Genomic DNA, 23,676 nt, shown 5'->3' with positions numbered 1-23,676 from the left:
GATGGCACGCACATCCCCATCATGGCCCCAGCCCACCTGGTCTTGGAGTATATTAATTGACAGAGGTACTTCTCCATGGTCATGCAGGGGTTGCGAGATCAATGTTGGCTGGTCAAGGAGGGTTCATAATGTGCACATATTGCGAAATTTGGGATTGTACCAAAAGCTCCTGGATGGGACTTTTTTCCCTGATTGGAAAATCAAGATCGGTGATGTGGAGATGCCCATTGTTATCTTGGGCGACCTGGCTTACCCTCTGCTTCCCTGCCTGATGAACCCCCACACAGGAGCCCTGGACCCCAGAAAGGAAAACTTTAATTACAGATTGACCAAATGCAGCATGATCATGGAACGCACCTTTGGACGTTTGAAAGTAAGGTTCAGATGTTTATTGACCCATTTGGACGTTTCTGAAGCTAAGGTCCCCACCATTATTATAGTGTGTGCTATTTTGCACAACATATGTTAATCAAGGCAGGAGACTTTCCCATTTATCTGGAATACCAAAGTGGAGGCAATAGGCAGGGCTTACTCACAGCCGTCTACACTGCCATCCACCAGTACCCATGCTCAGGCTGCGGCAATAAGAGATGCTATAAAAAACAGCTTTACGACTGATCTGTAACACACACGCTACCTATGTATGTCTCTGACATAATGCCAGTAAATCAACAGTGCCGTAATGAATGAATGCTCTTTTTAGGTGGAAGGGGGTTAAGTTAATAAATAGAATGTGTTGTGCCTTCAGCGCCCACCCCACTCCCCTGGTTCCCTCAGCTGCGCATCTACTGCTGGCAAGGGAGTTTCACTGCCCAGCTGTGCCTTCAGCAGCACTCACCCTCCCCCCACCCACCTGTTTTGATTTGTGTCCCCCCCGCACTCCAGCAGAACAAGAAATCACATCGAGCTCAAAGGAATGATTTTATTGTGGGGGGATGAGAGGTTTACGTGGCCAGGAAAAGAAGCCTTATGAAGGCTGCTTGAATAGCCTTTTGCAGTGACCATTGGGGCTGGAGCAGTAGGATAGCCCTGCCCTTCCTTCCTGTGTGTGGGGACCCTGACGACATGGGGTGGGCGCCCTCTCTTCAGGGACTCTGGCCTGAGGGTATCAGTTGATACCCTGCTGGTTTGGGAGTCCCTCTGCAACTGAAGCAGGGAGTGCAGGACCTCTATCTGCTCAGTAATGGCCATTATGAGCTTTGCTGCAACCTCGGTCTGCTTTGCTGTGACCTCAGTGTGCTTTGCTGCAGCCTCATTCACCTTTGGCAGTTGCTGGTGCTTCAGGCCAAGCGTTCTCTCGTTAAAGTTAACTTGACTCTGATGCCATTCAGCTGTACTGTGATGCCACTGAGGGGTGTCCTTCGTCAAGTTCTTCTGCTCTGCCTGAGTGTCTTCAGCTACGTCTACACTAGCCCCAAACTTCGAAATGGCCACGCAAATGGCCATTTCAAAGTTTACTAATGAAGCACTGAAATGCATATTCAGTGCTTCATTAGCATGCGGGCGGCCGCGGCACTTCGAAATTGACGTGCCTCGCCGCCACGCGGCTCGTCCCGAAGGGAGTCCTTTTCGACAGGACCCCACCTACTTCAAAGTCCCATGAGCTCATGGGAATAAGGGGACTTTGAAGTAGGTGGGGTCCTTTCGAAAAGGAGCCCCATTGGGACGAGCCACGCGGTGGCGAGGCGCGTCAATTTCGAAGTGCCGCGGCTGCCCGCATGCTAATGAAGCGCTGAATATGCATTTCAGCACTTCATTAGTAAACTTCGAAATGGCCATTTGCGTGGCCATTTCGAAGTTTGGGGCTAGTATAGACACGGCCTTCATGTGCTGCAGGATTATATCTTGTTTGCATTTCCTGCGTCTTCTGGTTTTCTCTGCAACACTGGGCACTAGGTCTGGAAAATGAAGGTAAAATTAAGATACAATTGATCTAATGTGCTTTGAAGCGCAATGAATGGCCCCTTCTGTGTACTATCCCTGAAAGGATACTTTTGAAGGACACATAGGTTATTAAATATGGGACAGTAAGTATGAATTTCACAATACCTCACTTGCCAACCCTTCTCCAGCACATTGCTTTGTAATGGTAAGTTACAAGCAACTGTCCCCTTTTGGTGGTAATGAGAAGGTCTTCAAAGCAGGGGCAGCTGCCAGGTGTCCTGGCTGGGTGTCCTGTGGCACTGACAATGGACGGCTGTGGGTGGGTGGGGCTTCGATGAACAATAAAAATAATGTAAAAAATATATCCAAAGAAAGGCTGGGTATAAATGGACATGGCAGAGGAAAAGCACAGCAGAGGAATCCCCTGAGTGGCACAGGGGCATGCCTGAGAACTGAAAACAAATGGTGATTGGAAAGGGATATGGGAGGGGAAATGCCCAGCAGCCATGTGTTGCCCAGGAGTTCTGCAACATCACAAGAAACACTAAGGGTTGGGGGGTTGGGAGGGGAAATGCCCAGCAGAACCGGCAGCAGTGTGGCGCGGGGGGAGGGTCATGAAAACTGAGAAGAAATGCTGGTTGGAAACCACATCGTGGGATGGGGAGTGAAGCACCTGCCGGATGCTGCAGACAAATATAAAGAGGCAGGAAGCATAACAAAAAAAAAAAAAGATGCAAATTCCTCTGCTTCTGCAGGTTGCCAAAGAAGATGTCACCCTCCTAAAACTAACAGATATGGAGAAAGAACATCTTCTCCTGCTGTGTGACCAAAAGTCTGGAAAATTTGCTAAAATGCTGTGTGGTGCCATGACACCAGATTGTTATCTCATTGCCTGGCGTGGCAAGGTGTGCTACTGTGGAAGCTGCAACAAGTCAGGCCTGCCCAAAAGTCTCATGAAAAAAATACAGGAATGCCTGGATGGGGCCTTTGAGGAGATCTCCAAAAAGGAGAAGCGCTCCATCCCAAGAAACACTAACGCACTCTTCTGAGGGGCACAGAACCACAGCTAGCAAATTTGTCCCTACACACAACCCTATAGCTATACCCACCCCCAGCCTGCTTCTAGCATGCAGAATAAAGACTCACCCAAACTGCTTGCTACAGAGGGCTTGGGGATCAGCATGGAGGTGAGCAGCATGGAAGGGACTGACGTGGAGGGTCCCAGAATGGAGGGAGGACTGTTGAGAGGACCAGTTCCAGGTCGATGGTGAAGAGCTCCAGGCTGTCCAGAACAACTTTCTTTGTGCCCTGATTGTTGCTCCCTTCCTCCTCCACATTACCCTCTACTTCCAGGCCACACTGCTCCTCCATGCTTAGCCCAGAATCCATACCAGGTCCTCCATAAGTATTGTAATTCGGGTTCCATGGTGGGGTCGCTCCCCATAAGCATGAGGAGCTGTTGATAATGGAGGCAGGTCTGTGGAGCCGCCCCGACTGCTGTTTGGCTTCCTGGACTTTTTGATAGGCCTGCTGGAGTTCTTTAACCTTCATGTGGCACTGCACAGAGTGCCAGGAGTAAACTCAGGCTGCCATCTTGCGTGCCATCTGATGATAGATGGCTACCCGAAGTCTCTTCGCCACCGATTGGTCTCCCCACATGGCAATGAGATCCAGAACCTCCTAGTGGGTCCAAGCTGGGGTGCTCTTGCGAGCCTCAGAAGTGCTAGTCAAAACACTACCCTGAGTGTTCATGATTGCAGTACAGGGCTATGGATAACTGCTAATGATGCAGTGCGATGGCTATCAATGTGGTGCGACGCGATGGGCAAAGGGAATTTTTTCATAATGGACACCCTTTTTATTTGCAGGGCTGGGCCGGGCCGCTAAATTCCAATTCAAATTTTAATTCAAATTCAAATTCAACTGGAACTTTTCAGGCTTAATTTGACCTTCTTCATGCACACCTGACAGCGGCGCCCAATGAAGCAGCCATATTTGGAGGGTCACTGCATAGCTTTGTGGGATACATATGGGACACTTCTGATGGCTAACAAATTCAAATTGAGGACATGGTGCTTCCGCAGTAGCCTGGATTCAAGATTTTAAATTCGAGACAGACTCTATACCCGTCCCATAATATCAATATTCTGTAATTGGCATTATGGCTCAATAAATTGAGTTAATATTACACGTGACGACAGTCAAGTTTTAGTATCTATCTAAAGCCTTGAAATTTGAATTTACCTCGTTGTGTAGAGATACCCTGAGACTGGCAGGTACTTGCGAACAGGGTGCTGAATGGTAACCATTTAGGATGAGAATGTGCTATCTTTATAGTAAGAGATGGAAAACATTCTTGGTGCCTAAGTGCTAGAAGACACAAAGATGCATGGCTAGGAAATGCCACCTGAAAAATGCCTTCTATTGGGATACCACTGTTTTGCTCTGACAGGGCTAAAGGAACAGCCTGAGAAAGGCCTGCTGAGAAATAAAGAGGTTCCTCTAAGAGGGCAATTCTACAACAGAGAGAAGTAGTAGGGATTATAGAAAGATACTTTTTGTAGAAAAACTTATTTGAATTGTTTTCTGTCATCACTCGATCACTGATGGAAACAAGTTTTGGACATTGTCAGGATGAACCAGGTTGAAAACACTAGTCTAGACATGAAAAGAAGGAGCAGCTCATTCTCTATAAGCAAAACAAAAAAGCAGTCCAGTAGCACTTTAAAGACTAACAAAATAATTTATTAGGTGATGAGCTTTCGTGGGACAGACCTACTTCTTCTCTATAAACAATCTTTGAAGACTTCAAACTTTTTAAAGAAAAAACAGCAGATGTAAAAGAACCCACCCTATTGATTCTTTTAGATGTCTGTAACCCTCTGTGTGTGTGTGCGTGTGTGTGTATATATATATATTCAATATGAAGATTTTGTAATCAGGAAGACAGGGGGAAAGGACACCTGTCACCTGTCCCCTCCCACCCCAACTCCGCATCTTACAAATTTTCAAGAGTAAAATGTGTGGCCTCTTTTTCTCTTGCAAAGTACTCAAGAAGATCCTGTAACTACTTTTTAAAAAACCAACACAGTGTAAGCCAGCAGCTATAGCAAATGTAAAGGAACTGGAACATACAACACAAGGTGGGAAAGAATTCCTGTGTGTCCTCTCCCTCCCACCCCCAGAAAGTAAAGATTCATTGCAATGATTAATTGCTGGTGTGGGTGAAGGAAACAGAAGGGCTGCAGAAGTGGACCAGAAGGAAACAATAATAGAAACTTGACCAGTATCAAGCTGATCACTGCTGGCAGCATATATGTTTCAAATTCACACAGTGAACTGAGGAAATAAGTCTTGGCTGGGATGCATTTCTCTGGGATATCCCTAAGGAATATCCATCAAGTGATTCATCTAAGCAGCCACTGGATATCATTACTGCTCTACCAAAAATGGAGATAAAGCAGCAACCCAGAAAAAATAAGAGAAACAAGTGCCCCAGATTTTTTCTCAAACTATCACGGGGAGATCATAGGGGTGGTGAAGAAGGGAGGGGGAATGAAGAGGTTTGAACTTTTCATCTGTAAGTCCCCCATTTGCCTTTAAGCTGTGCACATCTACTGTGCTCTCAACAGAAAATACAACTATATTTTGCAGCCTTTAAAGAGTGAGATAATTGCTTTTTTGAGTCACGTGCTATCTAATACAAAACTTCAGGTTTTTTTCTTCCTCAGTCGCACACAGTAGGACCTCTATCAGCCAAAATAGCATAAGCTGTGTTAGCGATGCTAATGGACCATCCAAAGCAAATATAATGCAGCAGCTTTGACAGGTTCACATTTTGAAGTCCTCTTTGAACTCAAAATCTTTCTTTTCTTGCATCATAAACAGTGGGCAATTATAAAATATGAGGAGAGAGAAGCTTCTGCTGTCTCCACAGCCACCATCTTAGAGTGGTGTGCTGCCCCTAAATAGCTGGTGGATTATTTTCTTTCATATGTTGTTTATCTAAGACAGAATTAATGGCAGAACACTGAATGCTGAAGCGTTTGGGAATCTTGTTTGGGTCAGGGGCAGCATTCCCTCTATTTTTTCCATTCATAGGCATTTTGTTATGTGCTGCAAGGCATGGGTGGATTTGCACCACCCATAGAAACACATGCTGCCTATTGTGGGTGGTTGTGGGTGCTGTGCTAATCAGCTGGATGGCACCTGAATCTCTCCTAGGTGGCCACCCAAGCACTCAGCTTACAGGGAACACCAGTCAGGAGCTGTTAACCCACAGAAAAATCAGGAGGGCGCTACACATAAGTGAAAAAGCAAAAAACAAAAACAAAAACAAAAAAACCCTCACAGACCTTTCTGGAAGTGGAAGGATCTAACTCAGGGATGGGCAACCACAAATGGCTGCATGAATGAACCTCTTTCTCCTGACTGGGCTTCAGCGGCCCAAGGCCCATTGGTGTTCCACCTGTGGCCCTGCAGCCCTCTGGTCACCCCATCCTCTATGCACCTCTAGCTCACTGGGGCACTGGAGCCCTGCACTTAACCTGCTCCTCCACCTCCCTCCCAGCACTTCTGCAGCATGTGACTCACCTGATTCACGCTGCATCCCCACTCCTTCCCCTCTCTCACAGGGCTGCAAAGCCACAAACAGCTGATTTGCAGAATTCCAGCTCTGGGAGGGGTGGGGTGGAGTGGAGATAGAGCGCAAATCAGGTGATTTGCAGCTTCCCCTAAGTACTGGGAGATGGGAGTAGGAGTAGGACGTGTGGGGCTCCACAGCGCTAGAGTGCAAAGAGAAGGGGGGCAGCCAAGGTGTCCATGGGCCGCTGGTGGAGCCCCAACAGGCTGCATGTTGCCCACCGCTGATTTAACTAGTGGCAGGGGAGGGAGGGACTTGCAAGAGATTCTGATTTTTTCAGCTACATAATTTGAGAGGGGGAAGACTGCCATGCAAAAAACCAAATGCAAACCCCAGATCTTTGGGAAGGACTATAGAAGGGAGGCAATGAGATCTCACAGACAGACACTCTCACCTGACGTGAGCATGATGATAAGTTGCTAAACTTCTTTGGTTCCCCACTTTCTGTCTTGTCCATTTAGACTGCTAGATTTTTGGGGCAGAGACTCTCTCTCTCTCGTGTGCTTCTGTGACCAGCATAATGTGGCTCTAAATTCAGTTACGACCTCTGGACATCACTGTAACACAAATAAAAAATGGTAAAAATAAAATACACTGCAAAAGCGAAACAGTCACATTCTGGCTTTTTTGCTAGCTTCAGGGATTCAGGGAATAAGTGGCTGACTTTATCTCCCCTGGCCCTGTCACTCCCTCCAACAAATTAGCTCTGTGGTATTATTTTGAGAGTTTTACAATAAAAGAACATTTTGGAAAGTGCACCATTTCATAAAAATAAATGAAAAATTCATAAAATGTTCCCAAACTCTCAGGCTACATCTACACTACAGAGATGTGTTGAAAGAAGCTGTTCCAGAAGATCTCTTCCAAAAGAGTTTCTTTCGAAAAAGTGCAGGTCCACAGATGAAAAAGCCGATCGAAAGTGTGATCTGCTTTTTTGAAAGACAGCATCCACACAGCCCGTGCTCTTTCAAAACACCAGGCCAGGGATCAAAAATGAAGACTGTTCTTTTGAAAGAAGGGCCCTGCAGCATATCTACATACATTTCCGTTTGAAAGAGCATGTCGAAAGGAGGCGCTCTTCCTGAACAGGAAAAGGAAGACTGATTTCGAAAGGTGCACCACATTCTTTTGATTTACTTTAGAAAGAACACTTTTTGTGTGTAGACGCTCCATGGGCTCTTTTGAAAAAGCCCCCTTCTTTCAAAAAATGTTTCGAAAGAACTTGCTGGTATAGATGCAGCCACAGTGTTTGACAAAGCTACCAACATTTCATCGTACTTAACTTCATTGCCATAAGTTCACAAGGAGAAAGCCAAGTTTCACCTGGGGTAGGAGTGACATCTCCAACTCATTTTCTCAGTCTTTATTCCCCTGACTAATAGCTACTATAACAACAAAATTAGAGGATCGCTGACTAATGAGATGTCAGTGAGTGGGAAACCATCAAGATTCTAAGTTTAGCCAAAGGACTAATGGAGGAATTTGGTCATAAACTGGTTGTGATGTGTACTCATTATTTAGCTATAAGAATTTAAACTGACATGCTACCTGCTATTATCCTATTAACCCAGCTCTGTGTGCCCCTTGCTAATTCTGATCAGTTGACGCTTTTGGTTTTAAAGATCAAACTTGAAAAGATTTATTTGATTTCATGGTATTTTAAAAGGCAAGAAATTTGTTTGCATTCTACGAGCCATTGTGCTGAAAGTGGAAATGCCAACAGGCTGTTGGAATGCTGATGAGAGTCATTATAACTTCATTGACCTGCCTTGGCACTAAAACACCCAGTCTTTGCACCATTGTATTTGTGACATCCACACTCTCCTGGGTCTGTAAAGAGTAAGGAAGAAGAATATGGAGCTAAACCTTACAAACAGAAGTTTGAAATTAGTGAGACATGAACCTCAAATGTTAGTTCACATAACCAACCCAAAATGTGTGTGTTTATGTGCAGCATAGCTGCAGCTCTCTAGCTGGTGCCCTCATGAGATATCTTTGATTAATGGAATGATAAACACCACAAGGAAAACTTTTCTTGTGATATTTCAGTACTACTGGAATTGGAACAAACAGGAAATTCAGAGGTGTTTGACATTTTTTGGAACATACCCAAGTTAGTATGAGTTTCATGAAAAGACTGGGGTTGGTTTTTCTATCTCTACACAAATATCACGAGAAAGCAGAGGAAATAATTTCAGGTTGCGGGTGTGGGGGGAGAAAGGGATGTTCAGATAGGCTTCGTCTACATGGAGCTGCGCTGCTGGCAGCATAATGCAAAGGAAGGCTCGCGAAAATGCAAATGGTTGCTCATTTGTGCAGTCGTATGGCTAATTTGCATACTCCCGTGGGATTGCCCTGCTGGCAGAGGCTGCTATCGTCAGAAAACATGCCATGTATACTTGGTTCTGTCATGAAAACCCCCTTTGTCAGCAGCCCCTTATCCCTGGAAAAAATCAGGGGTAAGGGGCTGCCAACAAAGGAGGTTTTTGGTGATAGAACCACATCTACACAGCACATTAGCTATGCAATTATGCAAATGAGCAGCCATTTGCATTTTCAAGAGCCTTCCTTTGCATCACGCTGCCGGCATCATGGCTCTATGTAGACATAGCCATAAGAATTATTCAATTTTTGAAGTGGTAATCATGTAAAAAATATATTAATAAATAAATAAACACATTGCATGATGTCTTGCACACTTCAGACATACACAAAATGCCAAAGAAATATCTACAGTGGGAATCATATAATAGATATGGCCAGGCCCATAAAGAAAAAATTGAGTCTCTAATACATCACGTTTGCTGGGGCCCTACCCCTTCCCATTTCATTTTATTTACACACAGATATTACAGATGTTTTGGGGGTTCCCCTAAGGTTGGAAAGTTGATGCAATTGTTCTCCTAACTCACCCCCGCATCAGCCCTGGAGATAACCAGAAAAACAGAATTTTGCTTCCCATAAAAAAAAATGATTTAATCTGAAATCAGGATGAAAGGCCACAAATTTGAAATGTTCAGGTGCTAAATTCATTTTGGAAGAACCAAAATTATATTTTTGACTTGCTTCCAGGATGCCTGATTCCTTGGGGATCTGGCTGCCTGGAGACTTGCTAGCTGCTATGGCCATGGAGAGCTTGGAAACATAGGGAACCAGGGAGACTGGGGACTCAGGGAGCTGAAGCTCTGAAGATCCCCACTAGGAAGGCTAGTGAAGATCCAGGCAGGTATGAATCAGAACTTCTGATGGATTTAACATGGTCTTGTAGAACACTTCAACTCCACCAACTTTCTGGTATGAAACTGCTCTGTCAGCAAATTTTGACCAGTCTACAACATAGTCACACCTACGAAGAGAATGACGTAGGCAATCATTAGGAAGGGCTTTTGAAGCTTTGGCAGGATTTAAAGTAAGCCATGATTTAGTGTTACATTAAAGATTTCTCTTCTTAAAGGACACCAAGGCCAAAGGTATCAAAACAGAATGATACACTATAATTCATTAGACTAATTTTGGGCCCCAGATTTGGTTATATCTGTTCAAGAAATACAATGGAAAGAGGAAATGTTCAGAAAAGGGTAATAAAAATGCCGAGCGGGTTCACATGCAAATACTGGTCTTAATAGTCCAGCAGTTATTCTCATGTTCCAATAGGACTTCATATGAGAGTAACTATAAGCACATGATAAATGTTTGCAAAATTGGGTTTAAAGATTTGAAAGACTGGGGTTAAATAGCGTGGGATGGAGAAAACTATAATCAAGATACCTAGGATGAAGAAATACACAGTGAAAACTAGCCAGGCACTTCATTTCACTTGCTCCCACAGTACGAGAACAGGAAGACACTCTTTGAAATAAAGGCGTGATAAATTAAAAGCAAACCAAAAGGAAATATTTGTGCAGTATGCAGCCCACCTGTGGAACTTATTACTCTGGGAGGTCAATGAGACAAACCGTGTGGCTGGATTTTTAAAGATTTAGATAACTTTGTGACCATCAGTTACACTGGTAGGTATGCTACGCATATATAATATTATTCTCACTTCATAATTCCTGGCATCAGTTGATTGCTTGCAGGGGTAAACCAGAAATCTTGTCCCCTTCCTGAGCAACATTAAAGAAAATTTTGCGTAAGGGAAGGTTGCTGACTCTCTCTGAAGGATCACTGAAGATAGTGATGGGAAAAGCATCCAGGCCATCTACTTAGAAAAGCATGATGTAGTTCCAGGATAGTATATATATTTGATATTAAATTGCTTATTAGGTAGAACAATGAGAATGCTGCAGCTTTTAGTTCAGGTAGGGTTTGAAAATTAAGGTTTGCAGATTGGCTTACATGGCCAGGAACTTACTGAGAACCATAGCTAGCCTCTGCCTACCCTGAGACACTCCTTCACCTCAAATCAGCATTAGATCTCACTTTCTTATCGTATATATTTTTGGACTGGAATGCCAAAATGTCTTGCGACTTGCCAGGTACACTGACTATGGAGAAAACTGGGGACAGGAAAATTTGCAGGATGTCTAACCCACAGTTAACAAATTTGAGACATAATGGCCGATTCACGGAAAATTCAAATTAAAGCCACGGGAACATAAAATCTGTCATGCTGGATCTGGACCATGATCTATCTAGTCTGGTTTCCTGCCTCTGACAGTGGCCGACACAAGATGCTTTAGAGGAAGATGAAAGGACCCTGCAGTAGGCAGATATGAGATAGCCTGGCCTCTCTTGAAGGTCCCTTCCTAATCCTTAGCTGGAGATTGGTTTAAGATGTGAAAAATGAGCTTTTTATCTCCCATTCACTACTCTTTTAGTTAGTATTAACTGTAACAACTCTGGCTACTCTTGTTAGCCACGTAAACATCTGATCCTTCTTTGAATCTTGCTAAATTCTTGGCCTCAGTACCAGCGCTGTCAATTTCAGATAGTGCTGACTTAGGAGTAATTTTTATAAGGCTAGCTGAACATTTCACTCAGCTCAAGTGTCAGGCACAGGACACTTCATGGACTAATGACCTGATCCAGTGTGGGAATTCTAATATCATTGTGTAATTTAAAAGATGAATGGCGACGAGGAAGAACATGACCTTGTCAAGGTCACTTTGAAAATAAAAGGAAAAATAAAACCCTCTCAACATAGCCACAAAAGTACTATTCTTAGTCATATATCTTCTCAAAATATGCAGAAACTTTTGAATACACACTGAGTATACTAAAGGAAAAATGACTCATTTTTCACCAGAGTGTAGAAATCCATCTTGGAAAAATGAGCAGTGGTCCGAGGATACTGGGAAAACAATACAATGACATTGATTCAACAAGGGAAGGCCCATACAAAAAAGAAATCTTATTATCACAATGGGCAGCAATATTTACAATGTGACATCGCAGCAAAAGAAAGAGGTTGTGTATAAATTATGTCAGAAAGAGTATCGTCTGCCTATAAAGATCTGGTGTAACTGAACTTGACATATTGCATCTAGTTCTAGGCTTTTCATTACCCAAAACATATAACAGGAAAACAGAGCAAAGTTCAAAGAAGAACGACCAAAAAAGATCCATACACTGCAAGGAATGATCTATAAAGAATTTTTAAATACCTAAACAGGTACGACTTGGCTAAGTGGTAACTGCTATGGCGACTTTGCATAAATATTGTCTGGAGATATTTGAGAGGTAGACTCTAAGAGTGACATTTGCAATCTCACTCTGGACACTTGATGCTGTTCTCAATCATTTTTCCGAGCTAAAGCGACCCTACAAGTACTGTGTCTGGCTAAGGGAGGACACCTTCAACAAAGCGATTGGGAAGGACAGCCTTAAAGTTGTCTTCCAGGATCTCTTCATAATAATGGCTGATATAGGAGTGATACGACTCGGGGGATGACAGGGGCAGGGTCTCAGCACTGCAGAGATTACAGGCTGTGGTTTGACTAAAAGCACAGCTAGGAGGAGACTGCTGAAACTATGGGCCCCAACAGGGCTAGCATTTTTCCAGGGTCCCTGGAGCAGGGCACAAAGGTGGATTAAAGCCATGTCAGTCTCACCTCCCCTGGCCTGAGGGCTGATGCCAAGAAGCTCCATACCTAATTTTAACCTAAATTGGGAAAAAATATAACTTGGATTTGTGTTTGGGGTGGAGGGGGGTGGAGTGTAATGAGGAGTAACTGAGAAATGGAGAAAGGCAAAATCACAGGCTGAATAATCAGGGGAAAAACCCATAATAATTCTGCTCTGGGCTGTGGAATCCTCTCAAAGGCAAGTGTTAGACTCTTCACAGCTTGTAATTTTAACAATGAAACTGTTCAAAGCACAAGAAAAAAAACCCTGACTACAGGGAACAGTGCTCTACATGGTGGTGGGGGGCACGGGGGGGAGAATGCATTATACTTCTGATAGGTAAAATATAACTGAGAAGGAATTTCCATCTTCTTATTTAATATGTATATTTATCCTTCAATGCCTCCTTTCAGGGGAACATTGTGCTAGGTGCTGCACAAACTCATCTGCCTCATGCCACCAAGGGCAGATTGCATTCATGATTTTATAGGGGCTTTGTAACCTAGGCAGAAGCTTCATGCAATGTCCACACAGGCCACCGCATCCACGTGCTGTCATGCAAGACAGCATTTCACCATGAATTCTTGAGTTGAACACCCTAGAAGTTACTAAGGAAAAAAACAAGCGCACGGTCATTTTTGATGACAAAAGGACAGACATTGCATTTCAGGATTAAACAACCCCCTGCTCCATCACAGTCACACACAAATATAAGTTATGAGCATGTCTTAACCTCCATTGTCTGTTGTCACTATCACCACCGGCAGATTAGCCAGAGCTGATTGCTTTAGGCTTCAAACAGAGTCAGTATCTGGAGGGGGGGGAAGTGTTTAATAAAGCCCTCCCCTCTGTACCCTCCCACCGCATTCACTTGCAAATCGCTGTGTGCCTGGAAGTGCCTGCTATCCCCCAGCCCTCAACCTTCCCATACTGAGTGCTGCTGCAGCACCAGCAGCTGCAGCAGAGCCCTGCATGTATGTGTGCGGGAAAGAGGGAGGGTTCCTTTTCTTCCCCCGCTATTAATCAGGAGCCCGGGATGGAAACCAATCAGCTGGAGAGCCCCCTCGGCTCGGCCTTCCTGCATGCCAGAGTTAAAAGTGATGCTGGGAGAGCGCGAGCCCGTTAGACGCGAGTAGCTCTAGCAGTGGCGGGAGCAGGCGGAGGAGCAGCGCTGCTTCCACCCTGCGCGCTGTGTCACTGCCCTGGGCTGCGCGCCCGGCCGCTTCCTTCTCTTCTCCCGGGTAAGATTCGGCGCTGCGCTGCTGCGGGCACGTGGGCGGGGGCGCCGCCCGCCCGGCTGCCCCGGGGCTCTCTCGGGCGGGAACGTTCTTGCCAAAGTTGTCAGCCCCGTGCGGCAGGGGGCGGCGGCGGGGAGGGGGCGCCGGAGCGGGGCTCAGTCGGGGCAGGGGTGGCGAGGACCGCGCGGAGCGGAGCGCGCCGCGCCTGAGGTGGCGTGTCAAGGAGGGCAACGAGAGTCGGCGTCCCGCTGCCGATCCGTGGCACGAGCAAACCACTTGCGTGGGGGGGGGACTCCCGAGCGGCAGCTGGTGGAGAAAGTGCCTGGGAGGCGAGAGCAGGTTGCCGACAAGCACGGAGCGGGGTCCGCCGGGCGCGGCGCCGCGGAGCACAGTTGAAAGAAGGGGCGTCCGAGGGGGATAAATCGGGCGGGGGTCCTGCCGCAGCCGCCCAGGCGCAGGCAGTCGGAGAAGTCCTTCCGGCGGGGCGCTGGCGGCGGGAGGCGGACAGGCCCGGCAGTCAGACCCAGTCCAAGGCACTGGGGTGACTGACCCGCGCTGTGGTTTTGCTAATTGTCGTACACACGTCTCCTGCAAAGAGTTGCATCAGGAAAGAAGCAGTTCCTCTAGCGGTCGGGGCCGTGGGCAGAAGTCTCGTCACTGCTGCAGTCAATTCCATATTTTATGGGGAGCTCATTGCAGCGCTTTGTAAGTGCAAGTGGATGGTCCCCTCAGTAATTCCCGCTGACATTCAAGGATCAAGAAGTTTAATGACCAGCATTACACCCTCCCTGACACCAGTCCTGCTACTCTTATCCAGGATGAGAGAAGGAGGCACCTCTCTACTGACGTGTAGGATTTAAGGTTTTGCTGGCATTTTAAAGGCTTCTTAGGTGTAAGGTCAGCTCTTCCTTTAACGTACAGGTATTGCAGCAAAACTGGAAAGGTAGGATGCCAATTCAGGAATAGTTAATGACAACACACGTACGCACATCTAGTATTGCGAGAGTACACAAATATACATGCACACACATAATTATTTCTTCTTTGGGACCGTATTTAATAGCCCTTGGAAATATGGTAGTTTGGGGTGGAGATTGGGTAGAGCTCCTAGTTACAGTCAAAGTGAACATAACTAATCCCATCGAGATAAAGGCTTATGCCATGCATTCTCGGGAGTGAAATATCTGTTGTGCAGTCAGTACCACAGTGAAAGTGCTTGCTTATTAGTTTAAGTATTCCATAAATGTGATTTAACATCTGTTCATGAGCAGTATAATGTCATGGGTAGTTGTGCTTCCCCCCACTTTTTTTTTCAATCCTTTCTAAAGGCAATCGAGACAGTAAGTTTGCATGTGTGAAAAGAGTGGAAGGCTGGGGATGTAAATCAAGCAGATTCCTTCTTCAGTCATATAAACATTAATAGGCCTGACGGGGATCTAATTGGATAGTTTCTTTAAACAGCCCAAATGTGCTAATAAATATTTCAGGGAATCCCTTTTCTCTCTCTTCCCAATGTTAGCTGCCAGGGCAACTATAAAAATATGCAGTAATCTCATATGCTCTTGGCTTTACACTTCATTTCAATCATTCTGTGTGTATTTCTACTGGCTTGTGATTGTGGGAGAAAGCAAACTGATCAGAAGCAGCAGTACACTTTCAAGGAAAACACTACTGATTTAGTCTAGCTGTAATTCTTTGCAAATATCCTTTTCAGTCATCGAGGGACCCTCTAAGGGGTTTATTAGTCTCTCTCTCTCTCTAGATCAACGTTTCTCAACCTTTTTGGTACCAGGGAGCATCTTGCTGCCTTCCTAAACTATCTCAGAGAGGTTTCAAAGGAACGGGTGCTGGTGCGCGGAGTGGTCGTTGAGAAATGCTGCTGTAGATATTTTAGATTTTACACCAGTTTATGGCTTTCATGTAGTTCAGTACGAGTCCTCCAAAGGTTACATATGTAGGGACAGTCATTTTCTACCACCTAGTTCACTGTTAGAAATGGGCATCTAATTTCTGCCTCCTTCACTTGCACAGCTTCCAAACATTCACATTAAAGATTTTTTTTTTCTGTTCCACATATTTCAACTAATGGAGTATTTATAGAACTTCTGAATGGTTAGCAGAACATGCACATATCACTGCTTCTACAAGCAATGAAGTTAATGTACAACTCAAGGATATGATGCATCCTCAAGTCATGAGCCTCCCCCATGCTCCTTCCCCTCAATTTTCATTAAATTTATTTCCATCTTGTGAGTGAACATAATGTCACCATGCTGATTTTCTCCTACTTATAGATTTCAGGAATGGTTGGATTTGGATGGATCTCCATTGCATGGCTTAATTCATGCCTGCCTACCTGTGTAGCAGGCTAGTGTTAATAATCTGTGTCTAGGAGAACACTGGCACATGTTTAAATGATAGCGTTCAGCTCTTAGCTGACTTGTGGTGGGCTGTCTATGTTGACATTTGGTTTCTATTGCAATTTCTCAATGCCAAAGCTCAAGATGAGAAAAAAAATATGAATCTCGTCAGAAATGAAGACTGATTACTAAGGTGAAAAGCAATCTTTGAAAAAACAAAGTTAGTAAAATACTGTGGTGCCCACCTGCTATGTTGGTACAAAGCATGAAGCATAATGACGGTAATTCCATCAATGAGTCTGCTGCAATGAGGCAAGATATAAAGTATTAATGGTTTAAGGTGTCTTTGATTACTATTATTATGCATGAGAAGGAGCGTGGAGGGAGTGCAGCACCAAATCTATTGTAGTGGACAGATTTCTTAAATTAACCCCCTGAACACTAGGATAGCAAGTATAGCTGTGTGGCTTTGCTCGAGGGGTTTTAGTGTTTCTAATCACTTGGCCTCACAACTCTTAAAAACTAGCCAGTTAGCTTGAGCAGTGATTAATCTTCCCTGCTGTGCAGCACTGTGTGCTGTTCCTTTGCTTACCGTCCTTACCATCCCTAGGATAAATCCCTGAAACTCTGACTTAGAATAGATGAGGAGCTCAGCATGCGGGTGAATCAGTCTCTTCTGCTGCCTCTGTGTGGGGTTTGACTGGTAGTTTAGACATTGGTTCCAAAGTTTGAAATGTGTTCCAGGCAAGATAAAATCTGGCAGGAGCTGGTGTGCTTAGTCATAGCAGTGTGTTCTGAGGCTCTGGAGAAGTATGGAGCCCTGGTTTATAAGACAGAGAAGTGATTCAGTTTGAAGTGCAGAGGTTTCTTTTTAAATAGTGTTTCAAGTCAGATGCTTTCTGCCTTATTTGACTAACAAAAAGGCACAAAAGCAGATTATCAACCCCTATTTCAGTTAAATACGCCCTGTTGAATATTGTATGACAAATGCAAAGCATCAGGAGCCTTATGCTAACAGGGGTACTTCAGAAGAAACCAGTTGTATTGTTTGCGGCATTGCATTAGAGCTTGTTTAGAGACCACTTCCTGAAATAAATACAAGAAGTTTTGTTCTAGGGTTCTTATGCTTGCTAAGTCACATTTTAAAAGCTTCCCCTTCCCTATAGCCCCTCCTACATCTGTTAAAGTTAATGACAGCATTTTTCCTTGCAAGCTTCTCTAGTGCATTGGCATTCCCCCGTTTTGTCCCTCTGTAGCCCAATATTTAGCCTAATTATGATCACCTGCATTGCTTCATTAATTTCATATATTGGAATGACAGCAGAATTAGCCATTGTCTCTACACTGGGTGCTGCCAATTGTCACTATTCTCTTTTTTTCCAGTTGATTGGCATTGCACAGGTTCCTTTGTAAATCTTGTCCAGCACCGGGTGCTGAATATGATTTTTTTGGGGGGAGTTTCATGATGAGAATGTTCACTAAAACTGCCCCAAATGTAATGTGTTTTATTGGAGGCCTCTTACAATTTAAAGGATCTTCCCACAACACCAGGCATTATTCTCCTTCAGGAGCCTATGTCCTAGCACTCAGACCTTGTGTTACAAAAGTGAGCAGGCCGACTTTACTTTTGGGATCCCACAACCTCTAAATCTCCTGGAAGGGGTAATTCCGAGCAATGAGATACTCTTTCCTTCTTGTGGGGATCTTCTAGCGGGCAGGGGCAGCCCTTCCAGCATGGAGAGTCAGAGCTTAGGTCTCCTTTCTCAGTTATTGCAAGGGCACTGTGCTGAATGTAAGAACGGCCATATTGGGTCAGACCATCTAGCCCAGTATCCTGTGTTTTGACAATGGCCAATCCCAGATGCCCCAGAGTGGGTGAACAGAACAGGTAATCATCAAGTGATCCCTCCCCTGTCATCCACTTCCAACCTCTGACAAACGGGCTAAGGACACCGTTCTTGTCCATCCTGGCTAAGAGCCATTGGTGGACCTAACCTCTATGAATGAATCTAGCTCTTTTTTGAATCCTGTTAAAGTCCTGGCCTTTACAACATCCTCTGGCAATGAGTTCCACAGGCCCACCATGCCTTGTGGGAAGAAAAACTTCCTTTTGTTAGTTTTAACCTGGCTACCCATGAATTTCATTTCCTGACTCATAGGCCTTCTAGTAAGGGAACAAGTAAATAACTTATTTACTTTTTCCATACCTGTCAGTTTTATAGACCTCATCATATTCTCCCTTAGTTTCCTTTTTTCTAAGATGAAAAGTCTTAGTCTTTTTAATCTTTCATACATAACACCATTCCAAACCCCTTATCATTTCTGTTGCTGTTTTCTGAACGTTTTCCAAAACCAATATCTTTTTTTTGAGATGGGGTGACAACATATGTATGCCATATTCAAGATGTGGGCCTACCATGGATTTATATAGAGGCAATAAGATATTTTCTGTCTTATTCTCTATACGTTTTTTTATGATTCCTAACATTCTGTGTGCTTTTTTGGCTGCTGTTGCACATTGAGAGGATGTTTTCAGAGAACTATCCCCAATGACTCCCAGATCTCTCTTGACTAGTTATAGCTAAATTAGTTCCCATCATTTTGTATGTATAGTTGGGATTATAAATTAGGGGGGGTTATTAGTCCCTGTCTTTTGTGTGTTTCGCTGGGATCCTGAAAAGGTATGTTAGCAAGGAAGTGATGACTTAACTGTGACGGGGCCAGAACACCTGATGGCACTGGTGAACAATCCAGAATTATACTGAAATTATATTCCCTTGCTGCGCATGCAGCCCTGAAAGACACAAGCCAAATACCTCCTCCTCCATTTTTTACTCCCCCTGGTACACACAGCCTATATACATTTCCGTCTTCTCCCATTCTTCAGGAACTATGCTCGCCATGCTGCGGTTTAAGTAACCTGTGTAATATTTAGCTTTACTTTGGCATATCGGGCAGATTATTTCATGGATTAATGAGGTTGTTTTGCCCGGTTATACAAACACACAGAAAATGTTTAATTGTAGCTGGAGTGTGATTTAGATTTAATTTGCAATGTAAACGTCCACTATCTCCTCCCAGCCTTTCCCCAGGGAGACAGGATAACATAGTTTTGCAATAATGTTTACAGCTGTGAGAGAGATAATAGGTAGTATGCCTTTCCAGCATTTCCACTGTTGCACCTAATGATGGAACCTGAACAGGAGTAGGCAGGAGAAGGGTCAGTGGAGATTGAAAATTGGCATACACATTAGACACTAGTCTACCTTCCAGAGGTATTGCAGGTGTAAGCTCATCTGAGTGAAAAATAGACTCCTGCTTAACAAATGCTGCACTTCAACCATCCGTTAATGGCTACTGCAAGAACAAATGCTTTTCAATCAACGTGATCTGCTTTAGTGTGAGGGTTACGCCCGGACATGAAGAGAAATAAAACTGAGATGCAAATATGTGTCTCTGAAGGAGCCTCTACTTTGCATTCAATAAGGAGACGGAAAAAGAAATCTGTTCTGCATTAAAGTTGGTTAGGCTGCATGTGCTCTGCTATGATCAAGAGAATCTGAATCAGGATTGTAAGCCTAAATGAGGTTGAGCCCAGGTACAAACACAGAAGTTATAGCCTAAGGGAGAATGTTCTTACATCTTGAAAGGAATCAAGATATTTTCCATCAGATTTTTAAAAAAGCACACTGCTGCCTTTAATTTCCTCCTGAAACTTGCACGTGAAATCTGTTTCCTTACTGAATTTGTTTTTTCTTATGTGCACATTAATTTGTTATTGTAGGGTTGCTGATAAGTACCATCTTGCCAGTTTGAATGAAGAAAAATTAATAATTTCTTCATAAATGTAAGAAAAGAGAATCAGTAATATCCTCTAGCAAATCATTTGTTTGTATTTTTATGGTGCCAAGGAGTCAGTTTTGGCTTTGCTCTGTGTAATGGACAACACAAAGTTCTAGGATTGCCCCCATTATGACAGTGTGATCACCCACAACCTTTGAATATATTTATGCTTGTAACATCGTGGCGTGATAGGCAATGCGTAGGTTCAGAAAAGCTCAGGGACTTGCCCAAGGTCATGGAGGAAGTCCGTAGCAGAGCATTGGTTTGACTGTGGGTCAGCAGAGTCCCATGCTAGCACCCTTACCAATAGATCATCCTCTCTGTTTTTTGCTCATTTGCGCTACTCTAGGAGCTGGTCAAAGTTCAGAATTCAAGGTTGAATATTAAAAATTCAAGGTTGGGGTGGACTAATATTTTTATAATACTCCAACACCTTGCCTGTACTTTGACAAGCTCTAGCCATAGCTGAAAAATACAAAAGTTTTGTGAAAACTGAATCTAAGAGTTTTTTTTCCTGGTTTTTGACCAGCTTTAGAATAAACCAGGAACTGGAATGAGTTATCACCTACTTCCCCTTTACTTTTGGATGTAGCAATCTGAGTCAGTCATCTACATGGTACTAGTCACTTCTGTTCTGACTCAGCTACACTTGCCAGTAGGATGGATGGTGGAGCCAGTGCTTTGACTGTTTCCCACTTATATGTGTGGCTAGGGGTAAAGTATTATTAGCCCCACAGAGGCTGCTCCTTCCCCCATGTTATATTATGGTTATGGGCACCCAGTGCAGCAAACCAAAGAATCACATTATGGTCTCTTACTCCTCAGCCTGTCAAGACAATCTCATTTCCATAAGTCATCCCTGTTACATAGGGCCACATTACTATTTCCCTTGGAGAAACAAGGCAAGTAAGGTAGTTGTTCAGAAGTCAGTAGAATAAAGTGTATTACCTCACCCATCTTGTCTCACTAATATCTTGGGACCAACCTGGCTGCAGCTACACTGCTGCATACAACTGTGAAGGATATCAGATTTCCTCCACAATATGAGGAAAACTGGAACCAAAACTTAACACTGACATCTACTTCCTGAACAAATGCAAAAATAAAAACATCATCCCCAAAGGCCTTACCATCTATAACTCTTTGACGCAGAAGTTGGTCCACCCACCTGATGCGGCCAATATAATAGGACCAACGTGGCTACAATACTGCATACACTACAGGTTGAACCTCTCTCATTCAGCACCCTTGGCTACTTGACTGGTGCCAAACAAGAGAATTTGTCAGCCTGCAGGAGGTCATTATTGTCTACCATATTACCAACCCTCCAGTGTTTACTGGGCTCTTAGAATATGTTTAGGGGCAAATTATAGTTAAATAACAGCACAGGACACTGACAGCTCAGAGTGGAGACAGTAAATAGACTTTATGGAACCATGGGAAACTTGGCCACACCCGTGATAAGTGGTCATCTGGCTAACTAAAATCATATCACATTATGGATATTGCCTGATGAGAGAGTACTGGGCTAGAGAGGTTCAACCAGTAGTTCCATTGCATGGGTTTGGAAACACAGCCACCGCGAGGTTATTTGTCCAGAAATAGTGTGTCATTAGCACTCAGGTCTTGTGGCATTGAAGGTAGTGTAAATGATGACAGATGTGACAATGGGATGGCTGGATTAGTTCTAAGAAGCACCTGTGTACTCGGTCTACTAGCCCAGAGATTCCCAACCTTTTCGATAGTGTGGACTGCCAATCAGGTCCTCCAAAGCATTCATGGGCTCCCAATTAGTCCCCCAAACTGTTTGCTGGCCCCCATCAAAGCCAATTCTAGCCACTATGTACACTTTATTAAATGAAAAAGGAAACCACAACACAGATTTTCAGACAGCAAATAACATTATTTGAAGATATTTAATTTAAAATAAGAATTGATTGTAATTTTGTAATTTATTGATAACTTATTTTCTGTAATCATTTTTATTTATCCTGTATTTTTTTTTTCACGGATCACCTGCAATACCTTCTCAGACCTGCAGGCATCTGCAGACCCCAGCTTGAGAACCACTGCACTAGACAAATGGACCGGCAGTAATCAGAGCTGGAGAAAGCATACCTCCTTTTTTTGTCAGTTACAACCAGCAATTGGTGAAATCGCAGAGAAGGAATACACGCATTTAGAATCACTTTCATGAAATGACTACTTCCTTTTGTGAAATGAGTGCTCGCTTTATTTGTCACTGCCTCAAGGGAGAAGGAGAAGAAAGGTGTGAGCCCACTAACCTTGCTCTTTTAGACAATGCACCAAATAATTTTTACACAATTGTTCATTTTGTCAGAGCTCTTTTTAAGTGCAAGTAACTGTTCCTGTATTTCCTTTTTCATCCCTGCTGGTTATTAAACTATTTCTTGGTAAACATGGGAACTTTTTCCTCATGCTGCTGGCCTCTTTCTGCCAGGCCCAGATCTGGAATAGCACTAAGTGCACAAAATTGACAGGGCTGTTCATTTGCTTCACTGTTTTACTGGAGGGTTCTCATCAGTTTACTCTGCAACATATGACACCACCACAATTGCTTCTCTGGTGACCAGATTGTGACCTCCAAAACACTGGGTGAGGTATCACTAAATAACACAGGAAGGAGGAGGAAATTAATTATTTAGACATAACAACAAACCACCGTGGGGCTTAGTCACCACTGCTCATTCAAAATCTTGCACTGATTTTATAGAACAACTTGCATGGCTACGAGTTGGACTTCACCACAAATCTTCAAGGACAAGGTGGCCTTTGTTAATTAGCAGAGATGGGGCAGGAAATGGAAATATAGAAGATATTTTGTGTGGGGATAGAGCAATCTACTATAGAGGTTTGCCTGCAGGGGAGGGGAGGGGAGAAAATTCTGGGTGCACACTATTAATTTCTACACAATTCTGCATTGTGCCAGGATGCAGAATCCCTGCAGGAATAACACCCTCAAGGGTAAAATCGGGCCCAGTGCATCTTATTTATTAATGCTTACAAGGAATGGCACTGTTTCACAGACACCTTCAATCTCAGGTTTCTTTGAACAAGGGTTCCGTTCTGGAATATATCCATATTCAGGAGCTAAAGGTTTAGACATATGTTTGAAGCCTTCAAGATTTGGTGTTTATATGCCCATATGTACCTCTAGAGTTTAATGAAAGCTGTGTACACACATTACGCCTGAGGACATTATGTGCCAAAAAATTAAAACTTCTGTGCACAATATTTTAACATTCTACAAATGTTTTTTGTCTGAATAACAAAACATAATCACACCAGTTTCAATTATTTGGGTAATTTATTTCAAAATACCTGTCAGCAAGTATAAAGACACACACAAAAATATTCTCTGGCAGTAGAGAGTTTCTTTAACAACCCTGTGACAACCCAGTTCCTGCTTCTCTGGCCCATTTGCCTCCCAAAGTCCAGCTGGGGAGGGCCTGACACCCACAAGCCCTTCTCCCTTGCACCCAACCATGAGGTGCTTCCTTGCCCAAATCCCTGCACTCCTTCCCCACACTCACAGACCAGAGCCCAGCTGAGGGGCCTGATCTTGCCCAGGGAAGCACACCCCCTTTCCCTAGAGCACAACCAAAGGGCCCCTGCTTGCCCA

General features: G+C 44.0%; 1 long non-coding RNA gene across 1 annotated transcript; it reads right to left on the bottom strand.

Moving 5' to 3' along the window:
* Positions 1-1,800: 1,800 nt before the first annotated feature.
* Positions 1,801-13,356, bottom strand: LOC142008988 (uncharacterized). Its single transcript, XR_012644296.1, has 3 exons — positions 13,326-13,356; positions 6,921-7,083; positions 1,801-1,898 (listed from the first exon to the last, which is right to left on the bottom strand). It is a non-coding gene; the product is annotated as an uncharacterized LOC142008988 (long non-coding RNA).
* Positions 13,357-23,676: the final 10,320 nt, after the last annotated feature.

This window comes from Carettochelys insculpta, chromosome 2 (assembly GCF_033958435.1).
Source record: "Carettochelys insculpta isolate YL-2023 chromosome 2, ASM3395843v1, whole genome shotgun sequence".
NCBI classification, from domain to species: Eukaryota; Metazoa; Chordata; order Testudines; family Carettochelyidae; genus Carettochelys; species Carettochelys insculpta.
The sequence above is the reverse complement of the archived record's forward strand: the minus strand, read 5'-3'. Positions and strand labels throughout refer to the sequence as shown.